Source organism: Erythrolamprus reginae, chromosome 3, assembly GCF_031021105.1.
Source record: "Erythrolamprus reginae isolate rEryReg1 chromosome 3, rEryReg1.hap1, whole genome shotgun sequence".
Lineage (NCBI taxonomy): Eukaryota > Metazoa > Chordata > Lepidosauria > Squamata > Dipsadidae > Erythrolamprus > Erythrolamprus reginae.
The window spans coordinates 119095248-119110019 of record NC_091952.1 but is presented as its reverse complement, the minus strand read 5'-3'; positions in this window follow the sequence as shown (position 1 = coordinate 119110019).

Genomic DNA, 14772 nt, shown 5'->3' with positions numbered 1-14772 from the left:
GTATGTTTTGTATGCCTTGTTTATAACATGAAGTTTCAGGTTTATGAAATATGATATTAAAGATAAGAGTGGGCATTATAAATCTCACATAATGTGTTTTAAGGGATATATAAAAATACACTTTGAAGAAGCATGAAGTAATAATAGATTATGAATACACTATAAACAAGCTACGGTGGCACAGTGGTTAGAATGCAGTCCTTGCAGGATAATTCTCCTGACTGCAGGGGTTCAATTCCCACTGGCTCAAGGTTGACTTGGCCTTCCATCCTTCCAAGGTCGATAAAATGATCCAGATTATTGGGAACATTATGCTAACTCTGTAAACTGCTTAGAGAGGGCTGTAAAGCCTTGTGAAGTGGTATATGTCTAACTAGTGCTATAAATGGCATCAAAAGGCTCTTCCGGGCAGCCCTGCTCACATTCCTGTTGTCTACCAATTATTCAGCCGGCAAGAAAGTGTGTGCCAACATAAGCATACTGCCCTTACTATTGATCCTTGTTCTTCTGTAGCAAAAGGCAAGCATTGTCCTCACAGCTATTTCTAAGCACGACACTTATATTCTTCAGGAAAAACGATAAACCTGAATTTTTTTTAAAAATAGCCCAGCTGTCAAATTTTGCAGTTATGGAAGTGGGATACAGAACAAAGTGGGAGGGAACTTACCTAAAGCTTCTGATCAATGCAATCCCTCTGCTACAGAGGTGGGTTCCTGCCAGTTCAGACCAGTTCTTTAGACTTTCCTCCCACTCGCTGAATCAGCAGTGATGGCTGGCTGAACATCCCCCAAATTGGCTCTCTCTGGGGCACCATGGGTGACGCCATTGTGGTTTTTTGCTTCTGCGCATGCACTGAAGCTGTTTTTTGCTTCTGCACATGCAATGAAGCTGGGGTTTTAGCACTGTGCATGATCATGCACATCGTGTGAGGAAGAGAACTGGGAGTGAAGTAAGCCAGAACCCACCCTGCTTCACTACATATAAGACCTGTCACTGAAAGAGCAGGAGGAAGCAGATAATAATTGGAATAAACAAGTTCCATCTTATAAAAGTCCTGCAGTAGTGAGCATCTAAGGAGCCCAGCAACACTTGGATGGCGGTGGAGGGAAGTCAAGGAGCACTGAATATGGGTGGTGGCCCATATTTCTCATATAATTTGTAATAACACAATGAAACATCTTTTATTTTATTTCAGAATCAACCCTTTAATTCAGAACAAAAGAATACCTATGACCAGGTAAGAATTTCAGTTCCTTCTGTTACAGTCCATGTTGGCAAATGGTTGTTAGAAATGGAGTACAGTATTTAAGATTGCCGTGTTAAAGTGCTATTCATCAGTTCTTGAGCTAACAGAAAAATGTGGCTTCGATTGCCTTAATAGCAACACTAGCAACTGCTAAGGAAATAACTAATGGATTTTCCCAATGTCTTTCCTGTATCCGCAAAGCCTAGCCTTCTGCTTGTTTAGGAGAAGGATCAGAAGCCCTTCCACTAATGTGGGCAAGGTTGAGTAAGGACAGGCAAGTGCTTGAAATGCCATGTTTTTAGATGTTATGCTGCTCCTTGTCTAGGTGAGCTGAGCCTGGGAAAATTAGAAGAAAGGAACCTGAGAGCAGATAGGTCCCTTATCAAAACCCTATTTAGGGAATGTTTCACTTCCACAGCTGTGAAATACGGAAGTCTATCACATAAGGGTGGGAGAAAGAAAGAGGCAGTGCTTAAATATAATGGTTTGATATAAATATGGCTTGCTTCCTAGGTCCTGCAGTAGCTGAACTTCTTTGTTGTCTGACCTCCTTTGAATCTACAATTAAAGCAACTTATCTATCTGACCTTGTCCTTGATTCCCTGCTGCTAGTTCCAGAGAGCAGATATGAATTCCTAGAAAGAGATTAATTTCTGGGCGCAAGGTGAAGCTGTGACAACAAGGCAAGCTATTCCTATTCCCAGTCCCATGGAAGAAGAAGAGAATTCTCTTAAGACCCCAAGGTTAAAACCATGGCTATCAACCATCTTGCAAATTGACTGATGGTTAAATTGGTTGCCGACCCTTTAATCCAATATCAAAATTAGAATGGATTGATGGGGGCCCCAAGGAACTGTGTCAGAGAATGGATGGATTGTCACCATTATCTTTTGTTCTATTTTTTGTCAACTAATTGGACTCTTTGGATGTTGAACCCCTGGTGTTGTGTTGTGCAGTACTCACATTGCTTGAGAAAAGAAGCATTCATGAATATAAAGTCTATGTTTATACTGTGGGGAATCTGACCACTTTACATGGCAATATCCATCTCAGATCCTCAACCCTCCCTTCCAAAATATCAACAACATCCTAAGCTCTGTTAACTATTAGAAATCATAACCCAATTCCTCTCATCTCTAAACTTTTACAACAGCTGGAGAACACTTTTTTTCCAAATTGGATTTCACATCTTCTTTCTTGGTTTCTGGTGGTCTCAATTTACAACAGACATGAAAGTGACATTTTTATCATGGTACGAAGCTTCATACTACCTTGCCTGTTCAATTATTCCACTCTACATATTACTGCAAGGATTAACAAACAGTTTGTTTGGACTTTATCACTCACTACCACATGTTGTTTAGATGCCATTCTAGTACTACTGGACCTTTTCTCTAATTTCATCTCTTTTTGTGGCCTTCCAAACATTCTGGAGAATGCCTATCTGTTTATTCACTGAGGGGTGTGTGTGTTTCAGAACCACAGATTGACTCACCATTTTATTTTGGACAGAGGCTGCTCAATTCACAGAACATTTTTATCGGCACTATATCGACAATTGAATTAATGTTCCACCTGTCTTCTGTTCATCACCCACAATCTGACGGAGGGATGGAAAGAACAAATATCACACAGAACAACATTTTGTTTGCTGCATAAATGACCAACTCAAAACCTGGCCTGAGATTTAGCTGTGGCTCAATTCATGCCTCTACTCAAAGGTTTCAATTTCAGGCTGTTTACGATGCTTGCACCTGCTGCTTGATACTTCTTGACTTCTGCTCAATCCATGTTTCACCATAAATTGCAAGATATGCTGTGGCACTTCAAGGATCAACTTCCTGCAAATGACCTGCTACCTATCACCAAAAGGAGGACCATTCTATTGCTGTAGTATACGACACATGGCTTTTTACTAGGTTCTAGTCTTCAATGCAACTGTCGAAGAAGCTGTATGCCAAGTTTTATTGGACTGTTTGTTGGCAGTACTTACATAGATCATCCCAATTCCCTCTTGTGTGCAGCTTCCATCTACACTAAAAATGCATCTGGTCTTTTGGCATTCTTTCCTGGGTCAAAAATACCCTTTTGCTCTTTGTGCACTTCAGCTCCATTCTTTCTTTGTACAGGAAAGTGACCCGAGAAAAGGAGAGAAGCAGTTGTATCAGTAACAAGAGAAACAGAAATTAACACCCCAAAGATTTAGTGGGTGGCGGGGGGGGGGGGATTCTGGATGAGGGAGAGATTATAAAGGTTTTGTAATGATAGAAATTACAAAGATATAGAGAACTTCTCTAAGGTTTGTCAGGAAGTACCTCAGGCAAGAGGAAGGAAGGGCATATCAATTTAATTAATTAATTAATAATAGATGCTCCTTAAGGTAGAGAAATTTTGTCACCTTTACGTGATAAATAGATAGAAACAGAGAGAGGAAAAATTAGTCCATCCAGCACAAAAGGAAGAAAAAGCTAGCAAGCAATATCCAGATTCCAGGGGGGAATAGTGTGAGGACTGAAGTTGACAGGGCCAGAAACAATGTGCAGGTGTTTTACACATCTAAGGCTGAGAAATGAATTGCAGGAAATCAATTTTTACATAAGTGTGTAAAAAAGGGACATGATAAGCACTGGCTTTGTGACAAATATAATTTGATTTTTAAACCCGCTGTAATTGATCTTTGTTGTTAAAACTATTCTGGTGTCTTTCAATAAAAGCAATTTATCTATTCACACTTGTCCTCGATTATTTGTTACTAACTCTTGAGTACAGGTTTGAGTTCTCGGGAGATTTATTTCTGGATTATTATTCTGGCAGTGTTTTGATCTTGCAAATGGATGCAAGGAAATGGAAGCAGGCAACAAGACAGTAACTTCTTGTAGAGAGGAACATCCAGAAATAGCCTATGAATGGCCATTGAAGAGGAATATAGCAGGGAAGGGGAAATGGTGCTGTCCAACCAAAGTAAACAGCAGAAAGTATGATTATGTGAAATTGCTGGGAGGCAGAGGCAGATTTCCCCCCCCCCTTGATTTCCTCCCCCAAAACTAGGTGCGTCTTATACTCCGGTGCGCCTTATGCTCCAAAAATACTGTAGTTCTGTTTCTTAGCTTAAATCTATCTTCTATGGAGCAGAAGGTGGAGTTATGACCTTTAAATAGAGGTCTTTCAAAAGAGCATTAAACAAATGATTGAAACCAAGCCTAGTACTCTTACAAAAGAGCATTAAACCCATATTTATAAAGAGCCCACATTAGATCTGAGAAGCCCTTCAGAAAGCACTGGTCAGCGCTTGAGCCTTTGCTTCTGCCAGACGTCCTGGCCAAAATGGCAGTGCTGGTTCCCAAGAAACAAAATCGCCTGGAATGGCCAACATAGTTGTCCCTCAACTGTATCAGCAACTATAGGGTATAAAAAGTTCTTGAAAAGGAAGAAAGCAAGGAAGGGAGGGAAGGGAGGGAGGGAGGGAGGAAGGAAGGAAGGAAGACCAATGAAGTAGAAGAAGGTCCAATGACTGTTGTTTGCCAAGTTCAGCTGCTGAATATACCTTGCTATTCCTTCTTTGCCCTTGGACAGATAAAGATTTAATAAAAGCAACAACTACCACACTTTCTGCTCCCCCCAAAACTGGAATGGAACAGACATACCAGGAAACCAAAAGAGTTTTGCATGAACCAACAGAGATTGGTTGTTCCCTCCTTCCAAACAATTCTGATATTATGGTATTAACTGGGCATCAACAGGGAAAGGATCAGACTCATATATAAATGTATATCATGCACTCTTTTTTTAAAAAAAGGGAAGGTCTCCTCTTTCTGTGAGGTAGAGAGTATGATTATTTTCTTTCAGATGTCCTTATTTGTACTGAAGTAATTTATATTGACCTTTTACAGGATATAACCCTTTCGGATGATAGAAAAAATCATCCACAGGTAAGGAATTCCTTTTCATTACTTTTGATGGGATGAATGATCCCTTACAAATTCTGTATCAGTGGGAATTCCCATCCATTTGATAAAAATCTTCTATAGTTAGATAAAACCAGGTTGAAACATTTGAAGTTTTTGAAGTTATAACGCAGGGCTTGTCCTTTTCAATTTGGTTAAGAATACATTTTAACAGATATATCCAGGATTCACACATATGTAGTTAGTTTGGAGATTATAGATTAAATACAGATATTTTTAAAATGAGATTTTGGGGAAAAATAATTTTGGCTTAAAATATTCTGAAATCCATGGATAAATACACTGCTCAAAAAAAATAAAGGGAACACTTAAACAACAGAATATAACTCAAACTTCTGTGAAATCAAACTGTCCACTTAGGAAGCAATACTGACAATCAATTTCACATGCTGTTGTGAACATTCAACTTCGTTGAACAAAGTATTCAATCAGAATATTTCATTCATTCAGATCTAGGATGTGTTATTTGAGTGTTCCCTTTATTTTTTTGAGCAATATATACTATATATATGTAGCATCCAAAAAGCAGTAAAAAGTGAACTGGAAATGCCCTTGCTGATTGTATTCAATGCACATAAATATATGCTTCTCCAAACTTAAATTCATAAAAGAAATATTTTAGATTTTAAAAGTTGCAGCTATATTTTTAAGAAGTTCTTCCCAATCTTATATAATCCTACACTAAGAAGGGGATTTGTTATCTCCTTATAGGATGGATCATTTATGGCAAATGCATACAATCAGGTTAATATACAGTATTTCTGCTTTAACTTATACAGGTAGTCCTTTCCTTTAGTGACTGTTCAAAGTTACAACAGCGCTAAGAAAAGTGACTTACAACTGGTCCTCTTACTTATGACTCTTGCAGCATTCTTACCATCATGCGATCAAAATTTGGGTGCTTGACAATCAGTCTGTATTTATGACATACTAATTGTCAACATCCAAAATGTTGATCACCATTTGCAGCCTGGCTTCCAACAAGCGAACACATGGGGGAACCTAGATTTGCTGAGTGATTTCATGATTCACTTAACAAAGGCAACAATTTGCTTAACGATCACAGCAAAAAAAACCACAAGTTTGTAAAGTAGAACATGACTTAACAACCATTTTATTTAGTAATGAAAATTTTGGTCCCAATTGTGTCCTAAATCAAGGACTATCTGTAGGCTCTGGATCCTTCAGGACAATCTTTTATTGTGATTTTTACTATCTCATTCATAGAATTTTGTTAGGATCCTGGTTCTGTCTTTCCTCTGTAATTCTGCCATATTTTCCCAACATTTCTTCGCAGTTTTTATGTAGGAAAAAACCACCACACTGTTGCACAAAGAAATAAGGAATATTTCCAGAATGTCTTTTATTTGATATCACTAAGACTGAACATTCCCCTTAAGTGTTTAATGTAGAGAATTTCTGTCTCAGATACTTGATAGTATATTTGGCATTGGTAGAGGTTTAATCATGAGGCTGCAGTTGATTTTGAAGCTACCCTTCAATTTAGGGGAAATGGGTGCAATAGATTTTGGTTACCATTGTATCTCCACCCCATGTCCAGTCAACGAAGCGGTGGAAGTGATGTGCCGGTGCCTGGAGGCTGTTGGGGCCTGGATGGGTGTCAACAGACTCAAACTCAACCCGGATAAGACGGAGTGGCTGTGGGTTTTGCCTCCCAAGGACAACTCCATCTGTCCGTCCATTACCCTGGGGGGGGAATTATTGACCCCCTCAGAGAGGGTCCGCAACTTGGGCGTCCTCCTCGATCCACAGCTCACATTAGAACAACATCTCGCAGCTGTGGCGAGGGGGACGTTTGCCCAGGTTCGCCTGGTGCACCAGTTGCGGCCCTATCTGGACCGGGACTCACTGCTCACAGTCACTCATGCCCTCATCACCTCGAGGTTCGACTACTGTAATGCTCTCTACATGGGACTACCTTTGAAAAGTGTTCGGAAACTCCAGATCGTGCAGAATGCAGCTGCGAGAGCAGTCATGGGCTTACCCAGGTATGCCCATGTTTTACCATCACTCCGCAGTCTGCACTGGCTGCCGATCAATTTCCGGTCACAATTCAAAGTGTTGGTTATGACCTTTAAAGCCCTTCATGGCACTGGACCAGAATATCTCCGAGACCGCCTCCTGCCGCACGAATCCCAGCGACCAATTAGGTCCCACAGACTGGACCTTCTCCGGGTCCCGTCAACTAAGCAATGTCGGTTGGCGGGCCCCAGGGGAAGAGCCTTCTCTGTGGCGGCACCGGCCCTCTGGAACCAACTCCCCCCGGAGATTAGAACTGCCCCTACTCTTCCTGCCTTCCGCAAACTTCTTAAAACCCACCTTTGCCGTCAGGCATGGGGGAATTGAAACATCCCCCCCCCTGGGCACGTTGAATTTATATATGGTATGCTTGTGTGTGAGTCTGTTAGTTTGTGGGGTTTTTTAAATCTTTAAAATTTTAAATTGTTGATTACTTATGATTTGTCTTTTTACATGTTGTGAGCCGCCCCGAGTCTTCGGAGAGGGGCGGCATACAAATCCAAGTAATAAATAAATAAATAAAATCTACATCGTTTTATGTCATTTGTATAATGATGTCATTACACAAATGACAGGATTGGTACAAATAATATCATTTGGATTAGGTACATAATAATGTTACTGCAAATGACATTCTTTCCAATTTAATAGACAATCAGAAATAATGGACACCCACTCCCTGCAATTAGTTCCTGAGAGAAGATTTCATTCTATGTGGAAATTCAAGCGTTTTATTTTAATGTATTGACAAAAGAATCAACCTTCAAGCTTTCTGTAAAAATCTTTTACAGCTGTACAGTGCTAATTCCTCACTAAAGTTTGGATTAGTCCCATCAATTTCTTTCTCTCTTTTTAGTGAAATATGAAGTGAAAATATTTGAAAATAATGAAAAAGTGAAATATTTTGAAAGCAGTTTTATCTGCAGTTGTCGTTATTTGGCTCCTCAGCTTTGAGAGAAATAATATTTTTGCCAGCTCTTGAATGTTATTACTTTTTCCTCGTGGATGTCTCATGTTTTGAATAACATTGAATAAAAAAGAGGCGAAAAGCATCTTTTCTAACTCTTGCTTTAATTAAAACCATATGTCAGCATTCCAAATAGCACCTGAGAAATAAATCAAGTCCCAGTCCAATTCTCTTAATCAGAGCTTGATTTATTAAAAGAACCATGTTGGCTACGCCATTGTCATTCCGATTCTGAATAGTTCCCAGAATCCCACCTAGATTAAGGTTCATCTTACATCCCCCACACCCACAGGTCCATCACGAGAGCCAGTCTGTGTGCAGGGGCTTATCTACTTCCTCTTCTCTTCAGTTGAGGCAGAACAAACAGTGACCTTGGCTTGGAGAAAGGAATCTTTGGTTGTGTCTAGTAACTTTCCCCTCTGACTACTCACTACCCCTCCCATCCTCTCCTTGTGTTGTGTCAGGCCGAACTCTCTAACTCCACATGAAGGCTTCGGCCTGACACCATAAAAGTCTGCAATACTGAAAATGTATTCTTGAATGTTGACAATAGGATCTTAGAAAAACATTCTGAAGGCCATAAAAATTAGATTGTAGCTCCTTCCTGTAAAATTTAATTGCTGAAACAGCCTGCCAATAGCACAATGTTAGGTCTGTTGTAGTTATAATTAGAGGTTTCCTCCTATAGAAGGAGTGGTTTCTTGTATTTTTCATAGTTTCTTGTTCAATCAAGCTAGACTAGAAAAAAACAGTTGATGGATTATTGTCATGTAGTAACCAGGTAGTAAACCCCTCTCCTATCTATCTATCTATCTATCTATCTATCTATCTATCTATCTATCTATCTATCTATCATCTCTAATAGTAATCCTATTATTATCTTCTATTTCCTATTAAATCCCTGCAGAATGAAATAACTGGTTCAACCTGGTTTAATTCCAGTCCCTAAATTGGCACTAGGTTAGATTAACATAAAATAACATAACATAAAATAAGAACAGACATTTTATAATAAAACATTACACAGTGTTTGATTTCTTACAGCAAAGGTGAAACTAATTGTTTGCATTCTTACAGAAGCAATGTATATGTCCTAATATACAGGTAATCTATTTATTTTTCATGCTGCTCCTTAATGTCTCAATAGCATTGTCACCATTGATAACAAAATGTCTTGTGTCATGTGCTCGTTTTTGCCTACCAGATGTCAAGTGGTTTGCTTTATTGTTTTTTAACGAGATTCCTTTGCAAACCAGTGTACATGCAAGAGAGTGAACAATAAACTTTGAATGGATATCTATTATAATACGTAACAAGCCTATAAAAATTAACTTTGCTCTTTAGAAGGTGACTTGGGAATGATCACGGAACCTTTTACAAGCTACAGTTTTATACTAATTTTGTTTTCAAGAGACACTCAATTTATATATATATATATATATTTATATATATTCTTACTATTCTCAAGGTTTTTTTTACCCAATTCTAACATAGTCTCTCATCTGATCAATGACAAGAGGCAGTTTGCACTACCAAAAACTAAACAGTTACCCAAATCCATCTTCAATCTTCCCATCCAAATTACTTTAAGAATAGTCCAACTTGAAGTGATATTTCTAAAAGTAAAGTTGCATTTTCTCATAGTTTATCAGGAGAAAAAAAGTAATGGCTGTATTATTTTTAAATCAGCTTTTAAAACAAATTAAAAGGGAAAGGGGTTTTAAAGCATAAAATTTTCTAAGAAAGATTACAAAAGAGTAAAACAAGGCAAATATCATACCGTATAGAAATTTTCAAGTTATACAGATTGCAAGGTGGGTGGCTTATAAATTTAATAAATAAATAAAAATAATCATGTAGTCCCTATTTGAAATAGAGTTGGGACGACTGGATGGAGCAGAGCATTTACTGCCTGGATGCCCTTCCTGATACCTATGCAGAGTTCACAGCAGAGATTTTTTTCTTTGTGCCCTAGGAGACCTGCTGCTACCTACAATTGAACTCTCAACCTTCCAAATGGAAGGCAAGCGTCTTCACCACTAGGCTACCACATATTTAAATACCACAGTACTCCTTTATTGATTTCCTTGCCATTTTTCTGGGGAGATAGATTTTATTTTTACCTAGGTTGAGGGGGTCTTGTGCAAAATAAAGACAAACTTGATGTTCCTTCTAAATGAAAGGAGATTGAACTGTTAGCATAAGATTTTTTAAAAATGCTCCCCCCTTAGATGGGGGAATAATTGGCAAATAATGGCTGTTGTATGAGCAACATTATGTAAACAATATGTTTCAGTTCCGTCTCACCAGAGGTGGGTTTCTCCCAGTTTGGACCAGTTTGCCTGAACCAATAGCAACCCGCTGGTGATATCATGATGCTGTCACAGATCCAGTTCTGCTGGTGGCAGTCTGTGGATGTCAAGATCTTTTTTTTGGATTTTTGGGGGAGATTTTGTTTTTGAAAAAAAATTGGGAGGGAGATTTTTTTTCTGGTTTTTTTCCTTCTGCGCATGCGCAGATGCCAAGTTTCTTGCACTTGTGCATGCATAGCCATCTTGTTTTGGGGCTTTTTTTTGGCACTGAGTATTGCGCATGTGCCCATGAGGTGTCGCCACACAGCGACAGAGGAAGCGAACTGGCAGTGAGATAAGTTAGAACTCCTGAGTCTCACGCTGATTAAATCCTAGAGGTCTAAATTCTGCTTGCTAACAGAGATGTGCAGATATATCACTACTAGACTTGGATAAAACTAATCTGATAATAATGCTGTACCGTAGTTTTTACAAAGTATTTATTTATTTATTAAACTGATATGCTTCTGATCTCACGAAAGCAAAATCTAGGTGGCTTACAGACGCTGATTAAAATACGTGATGAAACAGTACAGATTTTAAATTTAAAGTGCCATTAAAATAAAAAGTTGATACCCAAATTCCGATTATTTGTAGAACCTATCTCCATATCCAATAACTAATTAGGAAACAGGCATAAAAATTTTAATGCATGTTTGTAGCGATGTTAGGGTGACATTTTATTGTGAATATACAGTATCTGAATTGGTCAAGTATATCTTCCAAATGGATAGAGGTTAATGTACTAGATAATTCCCATTCCTTCTCTTTTTTTTTCTTTTACACCAAAGTAGCACTTTATTGGCAATAAAAGAAAGGAAAGGAGACAATGATGAATTAAAGAGCAATTAATCACTGAGCTCTCTAGCTCTACTGAACAGGAAGTAATGAAACTAGACTTTTCTTTTCTATTTAGCAAATAGGAACTAACAGAATTAATGACACCCTATAGAAGGCAGTAGTTATGGGTTGGTGCTTTTATTCAGTGCTGTGGGAAACCTTTGTTTGTTTGAAACCACTTCCTACTATTGCTTTAAAAGGAGAATTCATGTTTGTGTGCAAACGGGACTGGTATATATGAAGTATATGTATATAGAATGTTTTGAGACTTGGAAAAAACAAATAAACCCTACTAAGAGAGTAAGCATATATTATGTTCTATATATTGTATAGAAAGAAATCCATAATCACCTGTGTTCCTAGATTTTTTTTTTAAAAAGCCATAGTAAAAAGTTTAAAATAGATATTCTTATAGAACAATTGTTAAAGATAATGTAAAATGTTTTAAGGTGGCATGTTATTTTAACAACTTTTTGAAGGAATTATTATTTTCTTCAGAATGAACAAATTGGATCAGATGGAGGCAGCAGCCAATCTGAACAGGTAAAACATTACACATAAGTAGTCCTTGACGTATGACTATAATTGATCTCAGTAAGTCATTGCAGTTGTTAAGTGGATCTCCAAGGGACTGGACCCGATAATTTCGAATGGTCATTAAGTGAGACTGGTTGTAATTTGAGGACTACCTATAGTGCATTCCTGATATGTATCATAGCAGTACAGTGGTACCTCTACCTAAGAACGCTTCTACTTACGAACCTTTCTAGATAAGAACCAGGTGTTCAAGATTTTTTTGCCTCTTCTCAAGAACCATTTTCCACTTACAAACCCAAGCCTCCGAAACTGTAACCGGAAAAGGCAGGGAGAAGCCTCTATGGGGCCTCTCTGGAAATTTCCTGGGAGGAAACAGGGGTTCTACCCTCCCTGTGGTTTCCCCAATCGCACACATTATTTGCTTTTACATTGATTACTATGGGAAAAATTGCTTCTTACAAACTTTTCTACTTAAGAACCTGGTCACGGAACGAATTAAGTTCGTAAGTAGAGGTACCACTGTATATGTTTTTTATGCAAGTGACAATGATGATGAATGCTATCGGTTCAACCATGCCCAATTCTGGACAATTCTATGAATCATCTCTCTCCACATTTTCTGATATTGTACAGCTTATTTTGCTTGATTTATGCTCTGGCTGGTGTTGCCTTTGATGGTGTTTGGCCAGTGTGTTTTTTTTTGGAGGCCTTATTTGCTTTTACCACTGATCCTTCCAAGTATAACTTCCACCATCATTCCTTTTTTTAAGTCCCTGTGAATGACCCTGGCCTGGTTGTGCTTATTTCCTCTTTATTCAAAAGAGAAAATAGAGTAGAGTTGTTTTCTGTTGATACATTACTACAAGTAAAGATAATTTGCTCTCCATTATTATTTTTCTGGCAGCAGCAATTAATATGAATAGTTACGAACTAGCACATAATGCTGATTTCCCCAACTTGGGACCCTACTGACTGGATGTATTGTAGTGGAAGAGAGAAGAGGGGAAAAATACTAATTAAAAATTGCCAAGCCCCAAGTTGGAAGAGGCTCAAGGTAGCCAAACCCTATAACCCCTCCAGATATAGATATTTATTAGGGTAAAGAGTTATAGCTTTAATCTGGCAAGATTCTGTCCAGTAGGTATAAGCAAATAAAGAATTGGACTCAACTGGATTTTGATCTCTCGTCTTAGGGTCTGAGCCTGACAATATGTGAAATATACCATGATAATATAGAAATGTCAAAATAAGACTAAAATAATACCACTTCTTTTATAGCCTCCCCAAATTTCTCTCTCTTTTGTAGTTTCCAGAAATTTTCTTTCTGTAGTCTATAACAAAAGGGCTCAAGGTAGTTGCCAGTTTTAAACTTATATGCTTTGTTATAGTGTTGGCAGATTAGTTTCTGAAGCTTCTTGGCAACCTCTAGGTGGCAGCAAAAATATATAGAAACTGTTTACATCTAGTGAATCTGTGGCAGTGTTTTTCAACCAGGCTTCCGCAGAACCCAAGGGTTTTGCAAGGGCCAACCAGGGGTTCCGCGACTTAATAAGAAGACAAGGCAAGGCAGTTCCCCCCTTCAATCCCGCCTACTTCTGTAGCAGGGCAGCCTCTTCCTCCGTCTCGTGTCCAGCAGATCAATCATGCTCAGCAGCAACAGCCGCCAAGCAGGAGAAGGAATGGCAGTGGTGGCAGCGGTGGAGCTGATAGCAGCAGCAGCGCCCTTCTAGTCTTGCTGCTGCAGGAGGGCCAAAGTGGGCTGAAGCAGCAGGAGGTGGAGGGGGAAGAGGAGGACCTCTCCAGCACCTCTGACGCGGAGATTCCCAGTCCAGGGCCAAGGCGCACCAGGCGGCTCAAGGTTCTCTCCCACTCCTCACACCTCCTTCCTGCGCCTGCGTACATGCCACCACACTTGGCCAAGCAACCAACTCGTTATCTCCATTTTCCCTGCACAGGGCACTGTAAGAGAGCATGCCCTACTACTCCCCTCACTACTCCGCCACCCTTCCCTCCCCCACCTGGCAGCAGCGTCCCCCAACAGGGAGCGGTGGCAACTGCTTTGGCAGCTTCAGCAGCTTCCCTTTGAGGAGGAGCAGCACCTGGAATGTCACGTTCATCTGCTCAATGTTCCGCCACCACTGCTCCTCCCACTCCTGCCGGGGGAAGAAAGAGCCCTGCAAGCACCCTGCCGCCGGATAACTCCCCCCCCCACTCCCTCCCCCAGCGGCGGCAGTGAAGAGCAGCCTGGCTCTGTCAGGCCTTACCACCCGCCTTTGGGTGGCAGGCAGCACAGTGGCCAGAGCGAGCCCACCGCAGGGATTGCAGCAGTCTCTCCTTGTCTGCCGCAAGCTGAGGGGCTCTTGAGCAGCCATCCCCCAGAACACCCAGCACCTCCAGCCAGTCACTGAGAAGTTGGCCGGAGGAGGCAAAATGTAAAGAGAGAGGGTGAAAGTGAGAGAGAATGGACGTGGCTGTTCGGTATTTGGAGCAAACATTTAACAGCATTTTTGGTCGTTATCTGAAATGTTCGCTATCCAGGGCGTTCGCTAACTGAGTTTCTACCGTATATGAATAAACATATTTCAGCAATGAGATATTTAAAAATAATAACTGGGTTTTCTTCCACAGGGTGGATATGATAAATCATATCATGGCAACCAATACGGACAGGTAAAAAATAACTTGTATCTTCTATGGTTATAGATAGTAAAAATGAAATAAGTGTTAGGCAAATTAATTAATTCATACATTTGCTTCAAAGTTTTTAATAAATAAATAAATAAAACATTTGCTTTGAAGTTTCCATTTTGTATGTTGTATGTTTTC